Here is a 5,504-nt window from a genome sequence, read left to right as displayed (position 1 = left end):
TTGCGGTAACCGCCCACTTCCCGCTCCCGCCTCCCCTCCTTCCGGTGACCCAGCGCGCTGCTGCTGAGCGGCCTTCCTGTGGCCTCGTCAGGGGTTTCTGTCACCTACGGATTCAGCATTTTTGAATCAGTTAAAACTAGTCTGGCATTCTAGGTTTGGAACCAGCGCATTTCTTGTATCTGTCTTATGTCATGTTTTCACTGTTTTTCCCGCATGTTTATTACAGCTAATATTCTCTGGTAGGAAAATACGTGTTCCTACTCATGCGTTTGTTCCACCCCTTCTTCTGGTCCAGAAACTCCCAGCCATTCTCTCGTCTTGGCTAGTTTAAATCCTGTGCTTGTTGGCTGCAGACCTAGCCCTTGGTTCAGGTGTGAGGAGGCACCTGCTAAGTGTTTCTTAAATGAGTGAATGAGGACCAGTGCTCTCAATAAGGCTGTCTGGTAGCTTCACATGATGCTGATATTCCCTTTAATATCCGCAGACTCCATAGTCTTTTCTATTAAATTCCATTTTCACAGCTTATTGCAAATTTAATAAGTAACTAATTCACCGAATAAAATCTAGTATATGAGTGCCTCAGTCATATACCAAGAAACCTACTTGAAATGGCTTCAGAAGCATTATTCTCTTTATTTCTACTTCAATTGTAAAAGTGCTTTTAAATTAAGCCTTTCACTTTAGCATAAGTGAATCATTGGATCTAATAAAATGATTTCAGCACATGCTCTGTGCAATTACATGTGTGCAGCTTAGCAGAAACTATGGCAACAGAATAAAAAAATGTGTTGTTACTGATTCTTTTCCTCCGTGAGAGTGGGATGTTCCAAGTTAAATATCTCACAACCTAAAAAAAAAGAATTATAGATTATGTGCTTTACAAATTATATTTGATAATAGAATGGCCTGGAAAGTTAAGAAGCATTTATCAATCGTTTGTTTGTGGCTAAAATCCTAGAAAAACATGACAAAGATTAACGATAATTATCTTTGAGTGGTGGGACTGTGGGAGATTTTCAGGTCTCTTTAGGCCTATTTATACTGTTTGTCTTCTCAAACTTTGAATGTGGATTATTTTATAGTAAAAAACAAACAAAAATGCTATTTGAATTTGGGAGAAAAGACAATGATCTTTTTAGTGTGAATTTATTACTTTAAAAGTTACATCAGTCATATTTTCCCACAGTGCACATATCTGCATAAATATTATGGGAGAAGCTGGAGGAACCCACTTACAGTGTGAAGAATCAAGTATTTCATAGTCGTTGTACACAATAAGATTTTTCCTTTAAGAAGTGTTCATCAGACTTTTCTAAAGAGAGTTTTTGAATTAATTGAAATTTATTAGAGTTGTGGCAAACATATTTTTGAAAAATCCATTGACTTCTTGTAAAGGGTTTAGTTAAATTTAATCTTAAAAGTTATTTCCTAACCAATAAGAATTCATTATAGGAGGATACATTATAGGATAATAACACTAATCAAGAAGGGAAGGATTTTCTCTTTATAAATTTATTTGGTTTATCTTCACTGTGTCATGCAGGATGTTTCATTGTGGTGCCGATTCCTTAGTTGTGGCAGGAGGCATGTGGGATCTTAGTTCCCCCACCAGGGACTGAACCTGTGTCCCCTGCATTGTGAGGCAGATTCTTAACCCCTGGGCCACCAGGGAGGTCCCTGGAAGGGAAGTATTTTCAGTGGAAGAGTCCCTAATATTTTAATAAGAAAAAAGTTAGTTAAAATTGCTTTGTGAAACATTAAGATTATTCATACCTGTCCTTTCTAAATGATTAATATTGTACTAATGTAAAAAATCTTCAAATTCTTTTGACGAGCAGAGACTACCTAAACTGATTAATTATAGAGATAGGCCTAAAGTAGACCTTGAAAAGTTCAGAAATGTTTATTGTTTTAGTTGACATTTGCTAATATTTAATAACTCATATGATATGGGCATCAAAATGGACTGCAAGGAGATCAAACGAGTCAATCCTAAAGGAAACCAGTCCTGAATATTCATTGGAAGGACTAATGCTGAAGCTGAAACTCCAATACTTTGGCCACCTGATACGAAGAACTGACTCATTGGAAAAAACCCTGATGCTGGCAAAGATTGAAGGGCAGGAGGAGACGGGGACAACAGAGGATGAGATGGTTGGATGGCATCACCGACTCAATGGACATGAGTTTGAGTAGGATCCAGGAGTTGGTAATAGACAGGGAAGCCTGGCGTGCTGCAGTCTATGGGGTCGCAAAGAGTCGGACACCACTGAGCTACTGGACTGAGCTGAATAAGCAATGATATGATCATACTCCGTACCAACTAAGTAGCTCTGGACTACTTTATTAAAGTTTGTTGATATTGTTTGTTATTTTATGTATTTGTGAAGAGTTTCCATAGGCAATGTTTCTGTGGGAAGTTAATTCTTTTATATAGAATTTAGGAGCTGAGGATGAGATTTTGGTGCAATTAGCTAATTATAGCTGGAAATCCAGAAATGCCCAGCCTGCTCAGTCATATTATTCTTATCCCTCAGGAGTCATGAGGGAACTGTCTGCAAGAAAGAGTAGCTGGTGGGACTCAGTACCACATTGTCTGTAAAAGCTGAGCAAGCTTCCAACAGGCCAGTACTGAACTTTCCTTAAAAGCGGCATTGGTGCATGTAGCTTACCTCCATGAGAGCTCCTGCTTCCCTCCCAAACCCGCCTAATCATAATCTTGGGACCAGCATGTTGAGCTGTGTGAGTCTGAAGGTTTATAGAGGAGAACACACAATGAGTGAACACCAGGTCCCAAGAGAACTTCCGCCCCCACTTAGTAACCATTATATAGTGAAAGGAGGCATGCAAGAGAATGGCCTTCTCAAGAGATCAGGCCAGGCCAGAAGCTTGAGGCAAAAAAGGAAAAAAGAACAGGCCTTGGATGGAGACTGTTCTGAACACAGAGACTCTGCTTACTACTGAGTGTGCCCAGTCAGAGTTTTGGACTCTTGAATAATGAGTGACTTCTGTTTATCTTCGAGAAGGAATAGACAGAGAGTCGGGCAGAAGCATGCCTGACACAGGTGAAGGAGCTCCTACAGCCACGATGAGAACCATCTCCTTCCGCACATGAGGACAGCAATGGACAGTTCTGCCTCTCTTGGGTACAGGTCTGTTTCTGGTAGTCTGGTCTCAGACATCCAGGTGGCTACAGGTCACCTGACATATCATTCTGGACTTTACTGAGGCAGGTAGATGACTCAGAGATACAGGTTCCTTTAAGTGGCTGGTGTTCCCTGTGCCTCTAGGATAAAGTAAAATGTGTAAATATTTTAAGTCTTGTTCTAATGAATGTTAGTAGCATTGCTGGGAAGGTTGAGCTCTTGCTCTTAGGTTAACAATTTAATTAAGAGAAATGTAGTTTATTTTTAGACTTTCATGCTCAAAGACTTCTAACTACAATGAAAAATAATAACAGAAATGAGAACCATTTAGACTGTTAGGCTCACATGCTTGACTATATGTTTGTCATTGCTTGGATTCTGTAAAACATCATATTTTTGTTTGCTTTTATGTGTTTTGTCATTAACACAATGAAGAAAATCTTGTTAATGAACAGTATTCCCCACTGCCTAAATATGATAGAGCCTCCTGTAGATTTACTTCCATATGTGTGCTTACTTACCATGTCTAACAGATATGATGTAAAAGAAAGAATCATATGGATATTAAGCTCATGATCACTGAGATGGGCCTATGTTGTATCACCTTTAATATTTTATTTGCTCTTTGAAGTTAATTTCCACGGGTAGTAGTTGAAGTGAAAAGCAGAAACTGCTATTTTATTTGGATGTTGACTTAGGAAGACCATCACTTCTTGTAATGTCAGAATAAGACCACCTACTAGAGAATTACTTTGCAGAAAGTAACTGTGAAAACTGAACTTAATAGAAAAAGCAGTGTCTAAGGCACTTGAGAGTGGACAGAAACAGGCTGTTAGGGAGAGGACACAGTTGAAGGAGGTGGGGAAGGTAGCATTGTCCTTTCACTATTTTTAGCTTCAGGGTTGTTTTCTTTGGACTCTGATGAAAAAATAACAGTCTCTCTGGTCAGAGAAACTGGGAAACTAAAGTCAGAGAACCTTGGCCACTGAAGATAGTGGAGGAATCCCTGAGAGGGAGGAGCCTCAGAGGAGGGAGAGTCCTCAAATTTTGTGTATGAAAATGTGTGCATTTACTTCTGAACCATGTGTGAATACAACAGTCTCATAACAGCTTGACTTAAAATATAAATCTGAAGTGGCCTAGAGCTGCCTTCTAAGAAACTGATTTGTAATTCAAGTCAGGCCAGGCAAAACCAGGATATTTGCTGGCTAAAACAAAAGAAACTCTTGCTGGAGAAAAATAACAATCTTAGAGTTTTCACAAGTTAGCATTTAAGGGTTAATGTTGAGAATACAATCAAAAATTATCCTACACAGGAGGGATCAAGAAAATGGAACATATCCCAAGAGGAAATAAAAACAACTGAATCCTAGCCTGATATGCATGAGATACTGGCAGTAGCAGACAAGAATTTTAAAGCAGCTCTTAAAATATCCTCAATGAAATAAAGCAACATGTTCTCAGTGAATGAAAAAATAAAAAATCTTATCCGATAAATAGAAACAATGAGAAAGAACCACATGGAATTTCTAGAAATGATAAATACATAAATAAATAAATGTTTGAAATGTAAAAATCTAATGGATGAATTTAACAGTTGAATAGAGATGTTGGAAGGAAATGTAAGTGGACTTGAAGATAGAACAATGGGAATTAATGTGAAGAACAGAAAACATTAGAAAAAAACGAATAGAGTCTCAGGGACTTCTTGCTGCTGCCAAGTCGCTTCAGTCGTGTCCGACTCTGTGCGACCCCATAGACGGCCCCACCAGGCTTCCCCGTCCCTCGGATTCTCCAGACAGGAACACTGGAGTGGGTTGCCATTTCCTTCTCCAGTGCATGAAAGTGAAAAGTGAAGGTGTAGTCGCTCAGTCACGTCCCGACTCTTAGCGACCCCATGGACTGCAGCCTACAAGGCTCCTCCGTCCGTGGGATTTTCCAGGCAAGAGGACTGGAGTGGGGTGCCATCGCCTTCTCCACAGGGACCTCTTAGTATCAATCAATCAAACATGCGTGCAATTGCAGTCTTAAGAAAGTGAGGAGAGAGGGAATGGGATAGGACAAACATTTGGAAAATTAAGGCAAAAGTTTCTCAAATTGGATGAAAAACAGAAACTCACAGATATAAGATACTCGGTAAATGCCAGGTCAAATGAACCCAAAGAAGGTCATATCATGTCTGGAAGCAACCTAAATGTCCATCAACAGAAGAGTGGATAAAGAAGATTTCGTGCATATCTATAATGGAGTATTACTCGGTCATAAAAAAGAATGAAATAATGCCATTTGCAGCAACATGATGGACCTAGAGATATTTTCAGGCAGAGAAGTACAAAAATTATATGATATCACTTGTAT

General features: G+C 39.2%; 1 protein-coding gene across 2 annotated transcripts in view; it reads left to right on the top strand.

The window, feature by feature from the left end:
- The window catches only part of RPS6KA5 (ribosomal protein S6 kinase A5), a 187,793-nt gene that overhangs the window by 43,001 nt on the left and 139,288 nt on the right, over positions 1-5,504 (top strand). The window lies entirely within an intron of this gene.

Source organism: Odocoileus virginianus, chromosome 6 (assembly GCF_023699985.2).
Source record: "Odocoileus virginianus isolate 20LAN1187 ecotype Illinois chromosome 6, Ovbor_1.2, whole genome shotgun sequence".
NCBI classification, from domain to species: domain Eukaryota; kingdom Metazoa; phylum Chordata; class Mammalia; order Artiodactyla; family Cervidae; genus Odocoileus; species Odocoileus virginianus.
Note: the sequence above shows the minus strand (reverse complement) of the source record. Positions and strands in the feature narration are given on the sequence as shown.